Genomic DNA, 23,572 nt, shown 5'->3' with positions numbered 1-23,572 from the left:
GCTTCAAAATAAATTCCATCAAAAACAGCCAGCCAAGGTTCTCTCCAGTATGTGTTGCTGTCATTGCGCACAGAAACTACATTTCCATTGCTTCCAACATATAGATGTACTGAGACTAAAGCTGCTTTCAGGACTGCCAGTAACCACTGTAAAAGAATAATAAAGAACGCAAGAAAGTTGTATGCTAAGTCCGTTAAGCCCAAAGTAGTTGAGCAGCGGCTTGGTTCCCATCAATTTTGGCAAATAACAAACAGGATCCTGAACAGAAGTGTGTACTCTATTCAAACCATCATCAATGGACCTGAGGTAATCTCATCAGCATTGGACAAAACCAAATGCTTTATCAAGAACTTTGCAGCTAATTCTACCCTATGCAATCAAGGCTGCCAACCCTTCGTATTGTCTCCTGTATCTGAAAATACGCTATGAAATGTACAAATATCTGTGCATGATGTTGCCCAGGTAAACAAAAACCTTGATTCCAGTAAAGCAACTGGCCCTGATGGCATTCCAATTATAGTGCTCAAAAAGCTTCAACCAGAACTAGCTCCCATACTTACAAAGCTGTTTAAGCATTGTTTTAAAAAGAATTGCTTCCCAACACCCTGAACGCAAGAGAGTTGTATGCTCAGTTGGTCAAGTCCAAAGTAGCTGAGCAGCGGCTTGGTTCCCATCAGTTTTGGAAATAGCAAACAGAATCCTGAATAGAAGCATGTGCTCTATCCCAACTCTCAAATGGACCTGAGGTAATCTCGTCAGCATCAGACAAAGCCAAACTCTTTGCCAAGAACTTTGCAGCTAATTCTAACCTTTGCGACCAAGGCTGCCAACCTCCAATATTTCCTCCTGTATCAGAAAACACGCTATGTGATATACATATATCGTGATGTTGCCAAGCTAATTAAAAACCTTGATTCCAGTAAAGCAACTGGCCCTGACAGTATTCCAATTATAGTACTCAAAAGATTTCCACCAGAACTTGCGCCCATACTTACAAAACTGTTTAAACGTTGTCTTAAGGAGAATTGCTTCCCATCACCCTGGAAAATCTCATCAGTATGCCCTGTATTTAAGAATTCAGGTGATTGCTCATCCCCCTCTCAGTACAGGCCAATAAGTCTCCTGTGTGTCATGAGTAAGTTGCTGGAATCTGTGTTAAATAGAGAAGTAATCAACCATCTCAGCAAAAATAACCTTCTTAGTGACACACAATATGGTTTCCATTCAGCTAGATCTACAGCAGATGTGCTTACAGTTATATCTCATAGGATTAGCAAATCTCTCAATGGAGGCAATCTTTCTAGGGCAATTGCTCTTGACATATCTAAGGCCTTTGATAGGATATGGCATGAAGGTTTACTTAACAAGATCTCTAGCTATGGTATAGCTGGAAATGTCTTCTCAATTATTAAATCATTCCTTTCTGACAGGTTCATAAGAATAGTAGTTGATGGGCAAAAATCAGAAGCTCATAGTATTAATGCTGGAGTCCCTCAGGGGTCCATCCTGGGCCCAACTCTTTTCCTGATCTACATTAATGATCTTCCAAATCACATCCTTACATCATTTATAGACATTTATGCTGATGACACTACATGTAAGTCAGTAAACGACCAGGTTCTCTCTGATTCTCTTTCCTCTGATCTTGAGCATGTGGTACAATGGGGAAAGGAGTGGCTGGTTACTTTTAATGTATCTAAAATTAAGCTTTACATCATCAATGCTCTGATCCCCATCTGGCATCAGTTGAAATGGATGGGTCTCGTCTTGAGGAGGCCCTCAAGTTTTGATAAGCTTCTGGGCTTGACCTTTACTCCTGATCTTTAATGGAACACTTACATCAAATCTGTTGCCAAGGCTGCTGGAAAAATGGTGGGATACTTCTATCAATCCAGTAGATATCTCACTGCTGATGCAGTTCTCTATCTATATAAGAGCCAGATACGTCCAAGGATAGAATACTGTTGCCACATTTGGGCAGGAGCTGCTAGAAAGGACTTGTCCTGCCTTGATAGAGTTCAAAATAGACTTCGTAACATCGTAGGAGATGTCCTTTTCTCTTCCCTGCAACCTATATCTCACAGAAGAGATGTTGCGAGTTTGTCTCTGATGTATCATTATTTTCATGGAAAGTGTTCAACTGAGCTTCAATCTATGCTCCCCCTCGCCAAACTTTCACAAGAAACACTCGTCTAGCTGAAAACACTATCAATAATTTCCCCCACTCATTGTCTGTGTCTAGATCTGGACGTGGATTCCATGAACAAAGCTTCTTTCTTAGAACTGCACGCCTATGGAATTGTCTTCCGTTTTCCTGCTTTCCAGCTGACTACAATTGGGTGTATCAGAATTTTTGACACCCCTAACACGAAACTGCGAATAAAATATAAAAAACTCGTAATTTCTCTTTTAAAAGTGGGTTGTTTATTTTCTTTATGGATTATACTTCCAAAATAAACTAATAAAGTTGTTTTAAAAGTAATAGAAATATTTTTTTTTATTTAAAAAAAAACAGTAATGAAATTAATTGAATTTTACGAGCTCAGTATTTTTCAATTTTTAAACTTTAAAAATCTATCAAATTTTTCTATTGATTCAATTTTTATATTTTCAGGGTCAATGTGAAATTTTATGCTCTTTCCAATAAACCAAATATAATATTTTAGACAAACGTTTTTTTTTTTTAATTCACGCTCCCCATTTTCAAGTGTCTAATAAAAAGTAAATAATTAATTTACTCACCAAAGTTTTATATATCACAAATTGAAGATAATAGATCAATAAATAATATATTCAAATTTTTTAAAAAAAAGTAGTGTTTTTTTAGAAATTTACCTGCAAAGTCCGAAGTTTAAAACCTTTTTTTTTTTTTTTAAACCACGTTGTTTGTTTTTTCTTTTGTTATTTTTTAAAAATGAAATCTTTGTCCTTGCTCCTTTAATTAAAAAAAAAAAAAATAGGGCTTGAATTACATTTTTCGAGTAGTTATAAGCTTGGAAAAACAGGGAGTCGAATGATTTCACGCCTCCCATTTTGAAATGTATATTAAAAGTAAATAATTAATTTACTTACCAAAGTGTTATATATCACAAATTGAAGATAATAGATCAATAAATAATATATTCAAATTTAAAACAAAAAAGTAGTGTATTTTAGTAATTTACCTGTAAAGTCCGAAGTTTAAAACCTTTTAAAAAAACACAAAAAAAACACGTTGTTTGTTTGTTTTTGTATTTTTTTTTTTATATGAAACCTTGGTCCTTGCTCCTTTAATTGAAAAAAAATTAGGGCTTGAATTACTTTTTTCGAGGAGTTATATGCTTGGAAAGACCGGGTGGAATTATTCAATATTTTTCACGAAATATGGTTGTCTTCAAGCCTAAAGTAAACAAGTTCTTGATGAGCCGTTTCACTTGTTAACAAATTTACAGAATTTCCATTACTAACAATTACTATATTGTCCAATTTCTACTGTACAGTCTTTAACCCTTATCCTCGAGTGGCCGCTTGGCCTTGATAAATGGTGATGCCTATGTAAAAAAAAAAAAAAAAAAAAAAAGATTAGTTACTTTTCATATAATGTAGAAACGGTTAATTTTTTGCCTCGACACCGGTGACAGACAGAATATAACGTAACCCACCTTTTCCCAAAAGTCAGCAGAACGAAGGTTGGATCTTGGAATCCCATGCATTCACATTAACCAAGAAAGGTGCGGGTTTTACGTAATATTGTTTTTGTTTAAAACGACAAATCGATCTGTTGACTATCTTAACAAGCACAAAAAAGATAAGAAAACGACACTCCAGACCGAATAAAAGTTTTAAAATACGTTAAAACACACACGGGGAAAAAAAAAAAAAAACTCATCCAGATAGGTTGAAGCGTAACTTATCTTGCCTTTGACAATATTTCAATATTTGTTTCGGTCGATGTCAAGATTATTTCCAACTAAAAAAAAATAACAAAAAACTTTACAATGACAACAGGTTTTCGGGAGTTAACTCGTTATCCATCCAAATTAAAAAAAAAATAAAAACATACCGTTAGTTAAAATAAAACATTAGTTTTTGTGACTTTTCGCACTGGACTTAACGCTCGACTGGTGAGATATCATGAGGAATATAAATAGGTGATAAAATTGATGAACGAAACTTATTTAAACAAAAATGTTGCATCAGTTTCTAAGAAACTAAAAATAAATCAATTTCCAAGAAAATGTTACGTCGCGACTCACGATGTTGTTAAACACACACACACACACAAAAAAAAAAAAAAAAAAATGTGGTCTGACGTACACGAGTTAAGTCCCTTTAGCGAAATACGCATCGGCTCCGATGCTGTACGCGCATTTAGGAAAACTCGTACCCTTTTGCTAGGTAGGAAAACTGGTCCCTTATTGAATAAATATCGATTGAAAACACATTTTATGACTGTTCTGGAAGATATTGTCATTAAAAGAGAATACACATCTCATAATATTTTTTAAAAATATTTTTACTTGTTTACTGTTGTTTTAAAAAAAGTAATTTTTCTAAGTTTTCGTTTTCTACCTAGCTTTGAAAGTTTTTGGTCTTTCAACTTATTTTAAAGGGTTTATTTAGTTAAAAAAAAAGTTATGTCGAGTGTTACTTATGAACAAAAAATGGCCGACATAAGAGAGTCACGTGTTAGGAGGATAATTGCTCAAAAACAGAAAATTAAAGAAAATATTAAGGTACATATAGTTTTAAAACGATCCCCCCCCCACTCTCCAAAAGAAAATAAATTTGTATATTTATGGGTAATAATGCCCATCCCATAATATTTAAAAAAATATTTTTACATGTTTATTGTTGTAAAAAAAATTAAATTGATTTTTCTAAGTTTTCGTTTTCTACCTAGCTTTGTAAGTTTTTGGCGTTTAAACTTATTTTAAAGAGTTTATTTAATTAAAAAGAAATAACAAGTAATGTCACACTCGACATTACTCAGTAAATAATTTTTAACAAAAAAATGTCCGAAAATTAAAGAAAATACTGAGGTAGATATAGTTTTAAAACGAGCCCCCCCCCCAAAAAAAAGAAAAAAACTTTGTATATTTTTAAGTACTGCACAGTGCACAGGTGCTTCCGAAATGACTTTTAAACGATATCCTCCCCTCCCGATGTTAAGAATGGCTTTCGAAATAATAACTTTATTTTTTTCAGCGCGATACCAAAATTACAAAGACCGTGTTTCCTTTTTTGTTGTTTTGTAATAACACAAGAATTATTTAAACTGAATTAATTCTTCTAAATAAAATAATTGCTTTCTGTGATAATACGTGTTTTCTTTCTTTTTTTTTTCTTTTTTTTTTTCGTAACGACACAAAAGTGTTAAAACTAGAGTATTTTTAAAAATAAATATTTGGTTTCGTTTTTCGTATCTTAACTTTGTGATCAAGTTTATTTTTTTTAAGCAAGAGTTAAAAATACTTTTTTTTTAAATATTATGGAGGTGCATAGACTATGCACTGCATAGTCTCTTTTAGAAACAATATCTCCTTTAAGAACGGTAATAAAATGTGTTCTCAATCTATATTTATTCAATAAGGGGCCAGTTTTCCTACCAAGCAAAAAGGGAGTTTTCCGGGTACGAGTTTTCCGGGCATCGCTGTCTGTACGCAGTTCGTTTGAGGGAGCGATTATTATTCTGAAAAAGAAAGAATTTTGGCGTGTGTGTCCTTTATTTATTTTGGCTTGAACTTTGCGTTTTGCGGACTATTTTGTTATATATATATATATATATATATATATATATATATATATATATATATATATATATATATATATATATATATATATATATATATATATATACGAGATAAGACACTGATAGAATTCAGATGAAAAATCCTGATAGATATTACTTAAAGTAATACTTTCAAGGAGATTCTAACCAAAAAGGAAAAGCTCAATATTTAAGAATAGAGCAATATATAAGTTTTGCGGTTCAATTTTAAATTCTGAAAAAACAACATATAGAGACATATATTCGATTTAAGAATTTATTGGTTGACAAAGGAATATATAGAAGGGGTTATTTTAATTTCCTTAATCCATGGATGTTCAACAATAGCTCATATCATCAGAGGAAATTAAATGCAGTTAGCAAAATGTTCAGCTGCGAATGGACGCTATTTTGCTTTTCAGCACAATTATTGAAAATAGTTTTTTGAGTGGTTGTGGATAATTATATGGAGAAAATTATACGAAAAGAGGAGTTGATACAACCTGGGTAGTCCATTATCGGAAGGAGTCCAATCTCATTTGGGGGTTATAAATCCGGGTGGGTAGAAAATAGGCACATGGGAGAAAGTGATATTCCCATATAGTGGAAGTGTACTGCTCCTTCCGGGCAGCCTTATTCGTTGTTGCGTTGATTGTGTGTTATTTGCTGTGGTCCAAATGCTTTCTCGGTGTTGACAAAGTATATTCGAAATTGATGGATATACCATTCCATTTTAATTATCACCATGAGTAATAGAATTTGAGCATTGAATTAAGTGTGCAATGGATCTTCATGCAGCCATTTTTTTACGTAATGAAATCAATTGAATTTTACGAGTTAATTATTTTTCAATTTTTAAACTTTAAAAATCTATCAAAATTTTTCTATTGGTTAAATTTTTACAATATTTTCAGGGTCAATGTGAAATTTTATGCTCTTTCCAACAAACCAAAATAATAATTTAAACAAACGTTTTTTTTTTTAATTCACCCCCACCCCCCGCATTTTGAAATATCTAAAAATTTTAATAATTAATTTACTCACCAAAGTTTTATATATCAAAAATTGAAGATAAAAGATCAATAAATAATATATTATAAATTAAAACAAAAAAAGAAGTGTTTTTTGAAAATTTACCTGTAAAGTCCAAAGTGTAAAACCTTTTTTTTTTAAGAAACCACATTGATTTTTTTTTTTAATTGGAAGCCTATATTGTGCTTATATTGGACGCTGATGACAATTTTTTTCTATTTCATTCAATGTTTTCTTTTTTTTAGATATTTACAAAACAATTTCACTTGATAAGGAGATTAAAATATATTAAATCAAAAATTTATGTATTTCTTTGAGAAAAGACAAAAAAAACAACTCGACTGTTTTTTTTTTAAGGCAAAAACTTATAAGTAAAATTTGACTAGTTTTAAACTATGGGAACACATATTTCTCCACGCACAAGGCTAGACAGCTAAAACAAATGTGTGGGTTTTACTGCCTTCTGTCCATCCGTAGTTTTAAATAAGAACAAACACTACTTCCGGTTTTTCAACAAGAACATAGAAATGCTTACGTAATGGCACTTTTTTCAAATAGTCGTTTAAAAAATTCTTTTATTTAAAAAATAAGTGGAATTTAAAATATAAATATGGATAAATTCTTAACAATGAAGAATGGAACTACACATTAGAACAATATTTTTTATAGGTAAGTGATGTTTTTGAATTTATATCAATTTTTTTATAGTCGAAGTAAGTAAAATTTTGTTGATTTTGTTCAAATCTTTCTAAGAAAACCGATTTAAGAAATAAATATTGCATGATTTGCTATGAAACCTGTTATGTTTAAAAAATTTGGTCTTTGCTTCTTTAAGTGAAAAAAAAATTAGGGTTTGAATTACATTTTTCAAGTAGTTATAAGCTTGTAAAGATAGGAGGTCGAATTATTCAATTTTTTCATGCATTCTTAAGATTGGTTTCTGACACTACTAAATCATTACCACTTATCAAGGATAAAGGTTAAAGAGTGTACAGTAGTCATGGATATTTGACCGGAGTGTTTTAGGTAATTATTAACAGGAGAATTGGTGCAAGTCCAGATTAGCACTTGTGGCGATAAACAAAAATAAACAAAAAACTTTGTATACCTACCTCTAATGTAATGTCGTCTGTGTTTTTTTCTAATATCGAAACACTGAAATGTTATTTGGTGCTAGTGCAGTGCACGGTGCCCGGAAATCATTTATCCATTTATGGTAGCACATCTAAGACAATGAACGACGAAGTTCTCTCCAATTCTCTCTCCTCTGATCTTGAGCACGTAGTACAATGGGGTAAGGAGTGGCTGGTTACTTTTAATGCATCTAAAACCAAGCTTCTCTCTTTACATCATCAACATTCTGACCCACATCTGGCATCAATTGAAATGAATGGCTCTCGTCTTCAGGAGGCCTCAAGTTTTGACAAGCTTCTTGGCTTGACCATTACTCCTGATCTTAAATGGAACACGTACATCAAATCTGTTGCCAAGGCCGCTGGAAAAATGGTGGGATCTTTCTATCGATCCTGTAGATATCTCACTGCTGATGCAATTCTCTATCTATATAAGAGCCAGGTACGTCCAAGGATGGAATACTGTTGCCATATCTGGGCAGAAGCTGCTAGAAAGGACTTGGCCTGCCTTGATAGAGTTCAAAATAGACTTCGTAGCCTCGTAGGAAATGTCCTTTTCTCTTCCTTGCAACCTCTATCTCACAGAAGAGATGTTGCAAGTTTGTCTCTGATGTATCGTTATTTTCATGGAAAGTGTTCGACTGAGCTTCAATCTATGGTCCCCCCTCACCAAACTTTCACAAGAAACACTCGTCTAGCTGTAAACACTATCAAAAATTCCCCCCACTCTTTATCTGTGCCTAAACCTAAACGTAGATTCCATGAACAGAGCTTCTTTCTTAGAACTGCACGCCTGTGGAATTGTCTTCCGTTTTCCTGCTTTCCGGCTGACTACAATATGGTTGTCTTTAAGTCTAACGTAAATAAGTTCTTGATGAGCCGTTCCATATAAGTTATCAAATTTACCAAATTTTCATTACTAATGATTACTATATTGTCCAATTTCTAATGTACACTCTTTAACCCTTATCCTTGAGTGGCCTCTTGGCCTTGATAATGTGGTGATGCCTATGTAAAAAAAAAAAAAAAAAAAAATCTCATCCTCGTAAAACCCGTATCCGGAAAATTCGTACCCCCCCCTTTTTGCTAGCAGGAAAACTGGTCCATTATTGATAAATATCGATTGAAAACACATTTTATGATCGTTCTTGAAGGAGATATTGTTTTTAAAAGAGACAATGCATCTCCATAATATTTTTTAAAATTATTTTTAACTCTTGCTTTAAAAAAATAAACTCGGTCCCAGAGTTAAGATACGAAAACCAAAACCAAATATTTATTTTAAAAAAAATATTCTAGGTTTAACACTTTTTGTGTCATTAGGAAACAAAAATAAAGAAAGAAAACACGTATTATCAAAGAAAGCAATTATTTTATTTCGAAGAATTAATTCAGTTTAAATAATTCTTGTGTTATTACAAAACAACAAAAAGAAAACACGATACTTATGTAATTTTGGTATCGCGCTGAAATAATAACGTTATTATTTCAAAGCCATTCTTAACATGGGAAGGGGAGGGTATCATTTAAAAGTTATTTCAGATGCATTTGTGCAGTATGCATATGGCGGCTATTGTTAGGGGGTGATAACTCTAATTTCTTGTTGGTCAAATGACGTGGCAAATAAGTAACAACCAAGATTTTTTTCCTGAACAGAAAAATATTTGAAAACGAAAACATTTATTGTATAAAAATGTATCAATATATAATTGTAAAAACATTTATTTAAAAGTCTGTGTAAGAAAAAATAATTTTAATAAAACAATTTTGTAATAAAAAAAAGATATTTTTATAAAGTAAAATAGCCTTCTTTTTTTTTTTTTTTTTTCGAACAAATAAAAAATTTAAATAAATTAAAGCAAGTTTAATTGAATTAAAGCAAGTTTGAAGGGTCAACATAATATTATTAATTTAAATTTTTTTGACAGAGACGCGCCGCGCCACATGACGACAGTTTAGTGAAACGCACCAAAAACAGATGGCCGCCGTGTACGCACTGCGCATAAGGTGCCTTTTATTGTTTCGTGAACAAAAAAAGTGTTAAAGCTAAATTAATTTTTCGGTACATCACGGGGAACGTGGACCCTGCATAAACGGTGTTTTTATTTAATGATTGCTCCCTCAAAGCGTTTTCTTTCACTTTCTTGGTATATATCCTATAGATTTTATTTTTAATCGCGCGTGTATTTATTTTATTATTTTGAATTTTTTTCTTTGTGTGAATTTGAGTCATACTTTTATTTCGTGCTTGTTTTTATTTTATTTTATTTTCATTTTTTTTATTATTTCCTAAATATTATTTTTTTGTTAAATTATTTTTTCATACATATTCAAATAATACTTTTGCCTTCCCCCCCTTTTTGGGCCTCAAAATCTTTTGCGCATTCGCTTTGGAAGAGCAATTGTACGAGCCTTTTTCAAGTCTCACACAAAACACACATTCATATTTCAAGCTGTCATATACATACGCGCACACAAACATACGCGCCCACGTCCACACATGTACACATATTCACATTCGCGTACATACACTCACATTCACGTATATATACACACACGCTTACGTATACACATGTACTCACACACGCGAACACGAACACACACATGGACGACGTCACTTCCGTTTTCTAAGGAAATACACATGCGCAAAAGACACTCCAGAAGCGAGTATAAAACATGGAGACAAGTTGTTTCTAATCCTCTTTTTAGGACCAACTCTCAACTAGAGAGGTTGGGCGAACAAGCCGCCGCCGTTTCGGCACGCGCGCACGTGCACCTCACGCCCACTTCCTACTATGTATGGGGCACGAGCTAATGACTGTATGTATACATTCTCCCTCTTTCTCTCTCCATCTACTACTGGCCACTAAGAACACCTTCGCGTAGCTGACTACTAATTGATGACAACTCTAATATCCTCTTCCTTGCCTACACGCTGGATTCTCATTTCCACTACAACACTCACTTCAATTCCCACGTGCGAACAAACAATAATGACCCAAACTTGAGATGAAAACACATTCCCTTTTCTTGCTACAACACCAGTCCTATTTTTGGTTTTAGTTGTATTTTTGAGCGATTATCGAGACTCCTAAGACGTTATCCTCTTATGTTGGACATTTTTTGTTCAAAAGTAACACTCGACATTACTTGTTTTTTTTTTTTTTAACTAAATTAACTCTTTAAAACACCAAAAACTTTAAAAAAAGAAAATTAAAAGAAAATACTCTGGTAGATATAGTTTAACACGAGCCTCCACCCCCAACCCCTTGAAAAAAAAAAGAAATTTGTATATTTTTAAGTAATGTCCAAGATCACTGCTCGAAAAAAAAAAAAAAAAAAAAAAAAATCAAACTACCGGAAGTGGTTGATTATGTAACGAAACCGAGTGGAAGACATGAAAAACGAAACCATATATTAATTAAAAAAAATACTTTAGTTTTTAACATTTCTTGTGTTATTATGTAACAAACAAACAAAAAGAAAACATTTTTTGTATTATCAAATAATAAAACAAATATTTTATTTAGAAAAATTCGTACTTTACAGGGAAGGTGGACTCTGCATGAACGGTGTTTTTATTTAATGATTGTGTAGGGGACTAGGATATATAAATACCCCAATCCCGTTACAAAAGAATAATGAAACGAATGGAATTGAAGGAAACAAAGAAATAGTCAACCACCTCAGCAGGAATAACCTTCTTAGTGACACACAATATGGTTTCCGCTCTGCAAGATCTACCGCAGATGTGCTGACGGTTATATCCCACAGGATTAGTGAATCTCTTGACAAAGGCTTCCTTTCTAGGGCAATTGCTCTTGACATATCAAAGGCCTTTGACAAGGTATGGCATAAGGGTCTACTTCATAAGATTTCCAGCTACGGTATAACTGGAAATGTTTTCTCAATCATTAAATCATTTCTCTCCGATAGGGTTATAAGAGTAGTGGTAGATGGACAAAAATCGGAGGCCTGCAATATAAATGCTGGGGTCCCTCAGGGGTCAATCCTGGGCCCAACTCTCTTCCTGATCTACATCAATGACCTCCCTAAACACATACTTAAATCATTCGTTGACATCTATGCTGATGACACGACCATCTACAGCAACACATCAAAGGCTGTAAATGACAAAGTTCTCTCTGATTCTCTCTCCTCTGATCTCGAGCGCGTGGTTCAGTGGGGGAAGATGTGGCTAGTTACCTTTAATGCATCCAAAACCAAACTCCTATCCTTACATCATCAACGCTCTGATCCCCAGCTGGCATCAATTGTGATGGATGGCTCTCGTCTGGGAGAGGCCCCGTGTTTTGACAAGCTTCTGGGTTTGACCTTTACTCCTGATCTGAAATGGAACACGTACATCAAGTCTGTTGCCAAGGTCGCTGGAAAGATGGTGGGATCCTTCTACCGCTCCAGAAGATATCTCACTACTGATGCAATTCTCTATCTATATAAAAGCCAAGTACGTCCAAGGATGGAATACTGTTGCCATATCTGGGCATGAGCTGCCAAAAATAGCCTATCATGCCTTGACAGAGTACAAAATAGACTTCGTGGCTTAGTGGGGGATGCCCTTTTCTCTACCCTGCAACCCCTCTCTCACAGAAGAGACGTTGCGAGCCTATCCTTGTTTTATCGTTATTTTCATGGCAGGTGCTTGTCTGAACTCCAATCCCTGGTCCCCCCTCGCCAATCTTTCACGAAAAACACCCGTCTAGCTGAATCCACTGTGAAAAATTTCCCCCACTCTATATCTGTGCCTAAATCAAAACGCGGATTCCATGAACAAAGCTTCTTTCTTAGAACTGCACGCCTGTGGAACTCTGTTCCGTCTGCCTGCTTCCCTCCGGACTACAACTTGGATGTCTTCAAGTCTAATGTTAACAAATTCCTAATGAACCGCCCCCTTAAGTAAACACTCCATCAAATCTCCACACTAACGTAATTTACTTATAATAACCCTTATCCCTGAGTGGCTTCCGGGCCTTGATAAGTGGTGATCACTGTGTAAAAAAAAAAAAAAAAAAAAAGGCTAGGTAGAAAACGAAAACTTAGAAAAATCAATTTCATTTTTTTAAAACAACAGTAAAGAAGTAAAAATATTTTTTTTTTTTAAATATTATGGGATGTGCATTCTTTTTTAAAAACAATATCTTCTTCAAGAACGGTCATCAAATGTTATTTAATGGTCGCTCCCTTAGACCCCCTCCCCTTAGTCAAGACTAACACATGCGCACGTTTACTTACGTTGCCTTTAGCACTGTTACAAACATGATTTATTTACGTTGGCTTAACTCTTTTCATGAATAAAAAAAAGTAACCAAACCATTTATTGATAATTTATCACTTTTACAAACATTTATTTACTTACGTTGGCTTAAAACTTTTCATGAATATTAAAACAAATGTAACTAAACCATTTATTGATTATTTCTCACTTTTACAAACATTTTTAATTTACATGAGTGGTGTGAGAAATTTCCATATTCAACCGCCATGTTTCTTTAAGCCGCCTACACGGTTTGCCAGCCAGTCTGTGATTGGTTTAAATTTGAATGTGTCAGATGATTTGACTTGGTGCTCTTTTTTGTATTCATGCTTATTTTTCAGTCTAAGAACAAACACAGCATGGTATATACTCAACCCAGCAGCCTCTCTGTCGAGGGAGCCAAGATAATTCCTTCATGGACACCAAACAGTCGGTGATTCAAGGACACAACTCTACATACAGAGACAACCTATTTGCTAAACCTAATCAAACCAAGGAGGACATTCTACTAACGTTCAGCATATTATTATCCAATTATTGGAACTTATCTTATTTCTTCGTGAGTCCTAAGGGACTCACTTTATGCCTGAATATAGGCACTATCATTCCCACCGTGTTCTCCATGAACAACATGGATCCTTCCAAAAGAACAATAAACTAACATTCCCACGGGAATTCTAACTAAATGCTCCATGCGTATGGATAGCAAATTCGGCCACCGTGGCTAGTTACTTTTAATGCATCTAAAACCAAGCTCCTATCTTTACATCATCAACGCTCTTGTCCCCATCTGGCATCAATTAAAATGGATGGCTCTTGACTAGGGGAAGCTCCATGCTTTGATAAGCTTCTGGGCTTGACCTTTATTCCTGACCTGAAATGGAACACGTACATCAATTCTATTGCCAAAGTCGCTGGAAAAATGGTAGGATCCTTCTACCGCTCCAGAAGATATCTCACTGCTGATGCAATTCTCTATTTATATAAAAGCCAAGTACGACCAAGGATGGAGTACTGTTGCCATATCTGGGCAGGAGCTGCTAAAAACACTCTATCCTGCCTTGACAGAGTACAAAATAGACTTCGTGGCTTAGTGGGGGATGCCCTTTTCTCTTCCCTGCAACCTCTCTCCTGCAGAAGAGACGTTGCGAGCCTGTCTTTGTTTTATCGTTACTTATTTTTTTTTTTTTACAAGGTGGTCACCACTTATCAAGGCCTTGAAGCCACTCAGGGATAAGGGTTATTGTAAGTACAGTACGTTAGTGTGGAGATTTAATAAAGTGTCTACTTAAGGGGGCGGTTCATCAGGAATTTGTTTACGTTGGACTTGAAGACATCCAGGTTGTAGTCAGTTGGGAAGCAGGCAGACGGAACAGAGTTCCACAGGCGTGCAGTTCTAGGAAAGAAGCTTTGTTCATGGAATCTACGTTTTGATTTAGGCACAGATAAAGAGTGGGGAAAGTTTTTGACAGTGGATTCAGCTAGACGGGTGTTTTTCATAAAAGATTGGCAAGGGGGGACAAGAGATTGGAGTTCAGACGAGTACCTGCCATAGAAATAACGGTAAACAAAGATAGGCTTGCAATGTCTCTTCTGTGGGAAAGAGGTTGCAGGGAAGAGAAAAGGGTATCCCCCACTAAGCCATGAATTTGTTTTTGTACTCTGTCAAGGCAGAATAGGCTGTTTTTAGCAGCTCCTGCCAAGATATGGCAGCAGTATTCCATCCTTGGACATACTTGGCTTTTATATAGATAGAGAATTGCATCAGTAGTGAGATATCTTCTTGAGCGGTAGAAGGATCCCACCATCTTTTCAGCGACCTTGGCAACAGACTTGATGTACGTGTTCCTTTTCAGATCAGAAGTGAAGATCAAGCCCAGAAGCTTGTCAAAACATGGGGCTTCTCCTAGACAAGAGCCATCCATTTCAATTGATGCCAGATGGCCATCGGAGCGTTGATGATGTAAAGATAGGCGTTTGGTTTTAGATGCATTAAAGGTAACCAGCCACGTCTTCCCCCACTGAACCACGCATTCAAGATCAGAGGAGAGAGAATCAGAGAGAACTTTGTCATTTACAGCCTTTGATGTGTTGGCGTAGATCGTCAAGTCATCAGCATAGATGTTAACGAATGATTTAAGTATGTGTTTAGGGAGGTCATTGATGTAGATCAGGAAGAGAGTTGGGCCCAGGATGGACCGTTAATACTGCAGACCTCTGATTTTTGTCCATCAACCACTATTCTTATGAGCCTATCGGAGAGAAATGATTTAATGATAGAGAGAACATTTCCAGTTATACCATAGCTGGAAATCTTGTGAAGTAGGGCTTTATGCCATAACTTGTAGAAGGCCTTTGATATTTATCAAGAGATTCACTAATCCTATGAGATATAACCATTAGCACATCTGCGGTAGATCTTACAGAACAGAAACCATATTGCGTATCACTAAGAAAGTTATTTCTGCTGAGGTGGTTGACTATTTCTCTATTTAATATGGATTCCAGCAACTTACTCATGACACACAGGAGACTTATTGGTCTGTACTGAGAGGGAGTTGACTTATCACCTGAGTTCTTAAATACAGAGCATACTGATGAGGTTTTCCAGGGTGTTGGAAAGCACTTCTCCTTAAGGCAACGCTTAAACAGTTTTGTAAGTATGGGAGCAAGTTCTGGTTGAAGCTTTTTTAACACTATAATTGGGATGCCGTCAGGGCCAGTTGCTTTACTGAAATCAAGGTTCTTGATTAACTTGGTGGCCTCATGCACAAATATTTGTATGTTACCTAGCGTGTTCTGTGTTATAGGAGGAAATATGGGGAGTTGATGGCCTACGTCGCATAGGGTAGAATTAGCTGCAAAGTTCTTGGCAAATAGTTTGGTCTTGTCTGAAGCTGACGAGATGACCTCTGGTCCATTGATAATGGTTGGGATAGAACGCACACTTTTGTTCAGGATCCTATTTGTTATTTGCCAGAACTGATGGGAACCAAGCCGATGATCAGCTACCTTGGATTTAACAGACTGAACATATAGCTCTCTTGCATTTTTTATTACTCTTTTACAGTGGTTGCTTGCAGTCCTGAAAGCAGCTTTAGTCTCAGTACATCTATTATGTTGGTAGCTATGGAAAAAGTGATTTCTGTGCGCGATGGCAGCAGCACATTCAGGGGAGAACCATGGCTGGCTGTTAGGTTTTTGTTGGAATTTTTTAGATGGTATGAATCGGTCTATGCCTACAATTAACCATTCCGTCAGATCTGATACTATAGAGGATACATCCTTTTTAAACATGGAATGCAAAGGTAGATCAGATATAAATGTACAGAAGCTATCCCAGTCAGCCATGGCGTATCGGTATACAGTATGATGGAGGGGTATGTCTGAAGGCTTATTATATTTCATTTTTATCTTAACTGCTACAACAGGGTGGTTGGAGGATCCCAGAGGAAATAGAACAGAACATGAACATTGCTCAGGGGGAGTTGTGAGGAAAAGGTCTAGAAGGCTTGTAGGTTTCCAATTACTTTTTGATTGTATTTGAAAGATTAAAGCCTAAAGTTAATTCCTGAAAGGAAAAAGATATTTTTACACGTGATAAAAAGTTATACTGAAAAATGTTTTCACAGCGACATTTGGAAACTCACAAGTTCGGCTAAATTTTGAAGTTAAATAAATTCATTCTAAAGTTCCTTCGAAAGATAAATTGTCCCAGACAACTAATATTTCAATATTAGTAAAGTCCTAAGATATTGAATTAAATGAAAAAACACCTTGTTTGTACAAGAAAGAATAGCTCACTTAGACACCAAAAGTGAGAGATTCTGGCTTCGCATAATCGAAAGAAAGTCATCAAGCATGAGTTCTATGGATACCCAAAATGTCAGAAACTCAAAAGGCTATCTGAAAATGATGTCAGGTGGTTGGAGGGAGGGAGGGAGGGAGGGAGGGAGGAAGGAATGCAAAACCAACTGTTTTTCTCCCATCTGTGCATTCATACATTCATATCGTGAACGTTTGTATAATTTTTATCATTTTTTTAATTTAATTATTTTTGTTTGTTCCTGTTTTTAAATTTTTTCAGTTTTTCTCTATTTTTCGAAATTATATAAAAATTATGTTACGCTGAAGATTCCACGTTCATTCATGCAAGGAAAATATTGAATCTTACATATAAAAATGACACTAAAAATGTAATCTTAAAAGAATCTTTTGCAATTATATGTTTTCGTGTGTGAAACTATTAAATAAACGATGCTTAATCAAATAATAATATCGTTAGTTCAAGAGATAAATTTTCTTCGAGTTCTATAGAATTCATTATAATGGACTTTAGGGGCTTTTTTCGTAATGTTCCTGAAAAAATTAATTTTTCTTTTTTGTTACAATTTACGATACTTCATTTTTTATAAAAAAGCTAAAATAAAATAATTCATTTTTTTTTACTACTGAAAACCATAACTTTGGTAAAGGTGTTTTTTGTTTAAACAAAATAATACATTTCCACCAAGATTCCAATAACAATAATGAGTTCATTATATTTCATGATCATTATTTGATAAATACAACATTTTCATTAAAATTGGTCAAATTTCTGATTTTTGGTGAATTTTTAAGTAACGTGTGGAGTCAAAATATTTATATATTTTGAGCATTGGCATTCATTTTGCACGTACAAATGCAAGAATAAAAACATGTTTTCATTTTAAATTCAAAAAAAATTTAAATCAAAGTTGTTTAAATTACTTATCATTCTAAATTATAAAAAAAATTAATTTAAAATAAAAATTCTTTAAAAGTTTAACTTATTTTTCATGCTTTTTTTCCAAATCTGTGTGGGTGGCAGCCATCTTGAATATTTTTCATGCAATATTTACACATTTTAGTCATTCATTTCTTGAGTTTAGATGAGTAAAATTAACGGTACTTGTACAGTTTAATCAAGACATTCAAAAATGAAAATATCGAAAAAAAGGTTATATTATACGTATCCGTTTTGGACTACAGATCTCCGATGATAGCACGTTGAAGTCAGCCATTATGGAATTTGTTAAACACGCCACGGGAAGATAACTCCATGTAAAGCACCGAGACTCCCTCCCCATCTTAGTTACTAGCTTTTCTTCCTAAAAATCGAACCTTTTTCTCGGTATCATAACAAATTGTTTTTTCGCTGTAAAAAAAAAAAAAACTACTTGATGAAATTAAGTGAAATTTTCTTTTGGAGAACTTCGTTCCATAATGGATATGTGCAATATAACCTTTTTTCGATATTTTCATTTTTGAATGCCTTGATTAAACTGTACAAGTACCAAATTAACTTTTTACTCAAAATGACTTGTGTAATGTTTAAGATAAGAAACATTTTTACTGCCTACACATATTTTCTCATATCACCCACAAACCCTATTTAGTGACATTACATTATTATTTATGGATATCTTAAAGTTTCGTCACCCAGCATTTACAAAGGTTTTGCCCAGACAAATTTTTTCTGGTTCTCCTTAAGCAGATGTCTCCCTGAACTACTTTCACTTTTCCTCGCTCACATGCCTCAATTCTGAATTCGTAGTAGCAGGCCGATATGTGGGGAGTTTTTTCATACTGAAATATGCTTTCATTGTTAAGAAGGAAGAAAAACAAGACGCTTGATATAGTCAAGGAGTTGTGATATAACCTCTAGTTTTATTGCTTGTAAATCCGCCCTGAATTGAAGGGCTTGTATATCTTAAACTCTGTTGAATAAAGAGTTCTCTAAGGGGAGGTAACGGTTACATACTATCATATCCTCCTTCTTTCAATGATTAGAGAAACAGATAAAAAAAGGAAAATTTTTATGAAACGATGAGGTAAAGTAAAAAGTCAATTAGTAACTGTCCCATCTCTAAATCTTTTGAGGGGTCTGATGACGTGTCCAAACCTGGTGGTTTTAACTGTTATAGAGTTGTTATAGAGTTGTAAGTGTTCATGTCTGGTACTCCACGGAGTGCTTGTTTAAAAGGCGTCTGTTGCTTTTGTGTGCTGTTTAGCTCTATATTGGGTGAACAGTCTTTGGTCTTTGGTAGGTTCCTGAGGAATTTCAGTTGAGTATGCCTCTGGATGTGATGTGATTCCAGACGGGTCTACTCTAAGATGCTGTTGATTTCAATGAAGAGTTTTTTCGAAAGGGGTCCATACCATGTACGATCTTGGTTCTCTGCTCATTTGTGTGCAGGAGACCACTTGCCTGCTTCCTTATATAAAACATGTACAGGTTGTCCTATGTGCAGGCTGGACAGATCTTTTTTTATGTTTGGGTGACTAAACTTGAAGATAACCATAAATGTGTAGAGAAAATAATTGGAAAAGGGCAAATTTCAAGCAAAATTCAAAAAAGGCCAAACTGCTAAAAAAGTTTAGATTCATGAAAAACGTTGTGTGGTTCTAAAATGGGTAATCGATATACTAAAATGTTGCATCACACAAATAAAATTATAATTGCAAAATATATTTTCCCTTTTTATAAGGTTACATTTTTAGCATAATTTTTATATGTAAAATTCTAATATTTTTATTGCATGGCTGAACGTGAAATCATCAGCATAACATTTTATAAAATATTGAAAAATAAAATAAAATTAAAAAAAAATTAAAAACAGGAACACACAAAAATAATTAAATTAAAAAATGATTAAAAAAAATACAAACGTTCAAGATAGGTATGTACAGATGCACAGCTGGAAGGAAAAAAGGTAAGCCAGTAGGTTTTGCACTCCCTTCCTCCCTCCAACCACCCGACATACTTGTTTCAGTTGGCTTTAAATTTCACTTAGAGACCTTCCAAAAAATAAAAATGTAAATGTTTTTTTGTTTATTTTTTTAGTGTAAATTTTTCAATAATTATAAATAATTATTTTCTTTAAAATTGGTTGATTTCCTGAACTTTGGTGAATTTTTAAGTGAAAGGAGGGGTCTGCAACTCCAAAACAGTCGCTAATATGCCAGAATGCCAAATACTGGAATAGATGATTTTATGTGCTTCCATACTTTTTTGAATTTTGTTGCCATGTTTTATTTGACACGAAAAATAAACCTCATTGCTAAAACTGGCACATTTTTGGATAATTATTGCCTTTTTAGCAAAAGTTAAATGCAGTTATTTTATTAATTTGGTACTCCTGCATTTATGAACCTGCGATTTCCAAGAAGTTACTCGGGTGTGCCCGGCAGATGACGGAAAGAACCGAAAACGGTCGACAAGTAGTTTTTTGGATATTAAGACATCATTTTCCAATGTATTACTTTATGAATTCCAGTGGTTGTAGTCATTCTTAACATAGGGATGAAGGGTTCTAACAATTTGTGTTTTTTGTAATAAGGCTTGACGGGCACATTAACTTTTACTTGAAATGACTCCTCATGTAATAATGTTTAAGATAAAAAACATTTTTAATGTCTACACTAATTTATTTTCTCATATCACCCACAAACCGTATATAACCGTACAGATGTTTATCTTTCTGAAGATATCAAAAAGGCAAATTTCCCAGCAATTGCATACCCGCAAAAAGACCATCAAAGAGTTGATTAAAGAATAACATTGTTAAGAAAAAAAAGAAAAAATGGAAGAGCTTTGAACAAGAGAGGGAGGGAGAGAGAGAGAGAGAGAGGGAGAGGAAAAGGAGTGTAGAAGAAAGGGAGAAGAAAAGGAGTGTAGGAGAGAGAGAGAGAGAGAGAGAGAGCTTTAGGAATGTGCCTCACTTTATTTGGTTGATGAGTTTCGTTTTGAAGAAATTTTCATTAATAAAATTTTGTACGTTTAGAATTAAATGTGAGGAAACGAAAGACATGTTATATGATAAACAGAACTGAATGAGTTCAGAGTGCATATATTCACAAAAGAGATATTTTATATGTTTAAAATAGAACTTTACAGTAATAGGAAAAACATAGCACGTTTGTGAATATTTGGATTAACCACTAAGGAGGCTGTCCTATAAGCAGGTACAAAGTACCAGGGCTGCTGTATTTTTTTTTTTTTAAATTCAATTTTCACCCCAAACAAGGCACAGTGCCACTTTGAAGCAGGGGGCTACTATCCGGGACTTAATTAGCAGGGTCATTATGATGGGAGATGAGTAGAAAGATGTTTGTTATCATTACACTTGAACTTCTGCATATTAGTACAGTTGGGAAAGCAGAATCCCGGAAGGAAGTTCCAAAGACCTGCAGTTCTGGGGAAGAAACTATTCGAGTAAAAGGCTTTCTTGCACCTAGGGATCTCTACTGTAAAGGGATGAGACTTAGTAGCTTGTCGGGGTAGTTATGTCGGGGAGGTACAAGTGTTTGCAGTTCATCAGAGCATTGACCATTAAAGTATTTGTAGAACAGGCGATGGGACAGAGGCTGAAGCCTAGATGACAGTTCAGGACCTATCAGGTTGGCGACTCTCTTTTGAACCCTGTCCAGGAGCGAGAGACAAGCAGCAGATGCACCAGCCCAGATGTGACAACAGTACTCCATACATGGCCGAATGGTGGCCTTATAGAGGTATAGGATACTGTCAGGCGTAAGTAGTTTTCTAGCACGGTAGAGGGAGCCAACCTTCCTTGCAGCAGCCTTGGCAATGCTCTCAATGTATCTATTCCAGTTCATATTCCCTGTAAACGTTAGGCCGAGGAGTTTAAAAGAAGTACTTTCAGGCAATGTGTTCTTGGCCATTGCTATTGGTGGTAGAGAAGGTTTCTTGTAGTTATTGAAGGAAACAAGGTTAGTCTTAGCAGCATTGAATGTGACCATCCATTTTTGTCCCCATTCCACTACAGATTGAAGGTCATCCTATAGTGTTTCTGCCATTTCCTTGGATATGTGTTCATTTGTTTTCCCCTCATATCTGTTATAGAGAGTGGTGTCATCGGCAAATATGCCCATCTCCGAAACAATTTTATCAGGAAGGTCATTTATGAATATCAGGAATAATAGAGGTCCAAGGATAGACCCCTGAGGTACTCCCGCATTTATCTCATATTGTTTGGATGTACGTCCGTCGAGGACAACTTTGATTTTTCTATTACTTAAGAAGGATTTAATTACATTATGAATTCTTCCAGTGATTCCATATGATCTAATTTTCCTTAGAAGACCAATGTGCCATACCCTGTCAAAAGCCTTAGATATATCAAGGGCCACCGCTCTACCCTCCCCTGTTTTATCCAATGAACGGTATATACGTTCAGAAACTACAGTGAAGATATCTGCTGTTGAACGGGCTTGTCTGAATCCATATTGTTTGTCAGTCAGGAGTTTAGCAGCTGTTAGGTGCTGGACTAAGGCTTGATTAACTAAGGACTCAAATATTTTGGCAAAAAGCGAGAGGAGGCTAATGGGGCGATAATTTAGTGAGTCAGTTCTTTCACCAGAATTCTTGAAGACTGGTACCACAGAGGCGGTTTTCCAGCAGTCGGGAAAGCAAGATTCGTTAAGGCATTTATTGTAAAGTTTGGAGAAAACTGGAGCAACCTCGGCAGAGCATTTTTTTAATAGTACAGCCGGGATGAGATCTGGTCCACATGCTTTTGAGGTGTCTAGATTTTTTATAATAGCATGTACCTGAGAAGGGGTGATTTTCAAATCGTCTAGTGTGGCGTCTGTTCGCAGAGGAAAATCAGGGAGTGAGTGGTGTACCGAGTTCAGTGTGGAGTTTGAGGCAAACCGACTGGCAAGCAGATTAGCCTTGTCAGTTGCTGTGCAAGCAACCTCATGATTGTTTGATAGTGGGGGAATAGTTGACTGTCCATTATTTACTATGCTGTTGTAGATTTTCCAAAAATCCCGGGTTCCTAATTTCTGTGCTTCGATGCGTTTTCTTCGATGCGTTTTCTGGTAGTTTCAGAGTAGTCTGTCTTAGCTGTCTCTATCACTCTCTTACAATTATTTCTAGCTTCTATAAACTTCTGTTTATTTGAGCTGGACTTATGTCGGTTGAATCTGTGGAATGCATGCTGCCTTTGACAAATGGCAGCTGCACAAGCAGAAGTAAACCATTGGGGAGAGTGGGGCTTGCTATAGAATTTCCGTGCGAGAACATGTGCTTTAATTGCAGTTTTGAACCATTCAGTGGTCTCATTTGTACACTGTTCCGCTGGAAGAGTAAAGATATTTTGCCATGGGGCATCTCTGATGAGTTTCCTGATGGCTTCCCAATCAGCCTTTTTGTAATATCTCGTTGTTTTGAGTAGTGGGTCTTCAGTTTTAGGACGAGAATTTAGGCTGATTTCTACCATTATCACAGTGTGATCAGCATTCCCGAGTGGGCTGTGGGCATTTGTTGTACAGTCATCGGGAACCGCTGTCAGAAAGAGATCTAGAAGTGAGGCATGTTGATCTTGCTGGTCTGGGAAA

General features: G+C 35.3%; 1 protein-coding gene across 2 annotated transcripts in view; it reads right to left on the bottom strand.

Annotated features, from left to right (window-relative positions):
• LOC145285957 (putative helicase mov-10-B.1) overlaps nt 1–4,303 on the bottom strand; it is an 84,848-nt gene extending 80,545 nt beyond the window's left edge. Inside the window, exon 1 of one of the 2 annotated variants that reach the window (XM_080134899.1) lies at nt 4,043–4,303. The gene's annotated coding sequence lies outside the window, so the exon portion shown is untranslated. Of the gene's footprint in view, nt 1–3,164; nt 3,187–4,042 lie in introns of those variants that run through there. The other variant, XM_080135454.1, reaches the window with a different exon arrangement.
• Between the last annotated feature and the right edge of the window lie 19,269 nt (nt 4,304–23,572).

This window comes from Euprymna scolopes, chromosome 1 (assembly GCF_053919585.1).
Source record: "Euprymna scolopes isolate OS-2025 chromosome 1, ASM5391958v1, whole genome shotgun sequence".
NCBI lineage: Eukaryota > Metazoa > Mollusca > Cephalopoda > Sepiida > Sepiolidae > Euprymna > Euprymna scolopes.
Note: the sequence above shows the minus strand (reverse complement) of the source record. Positions and strands in the feature narration are given on the sequence as shown.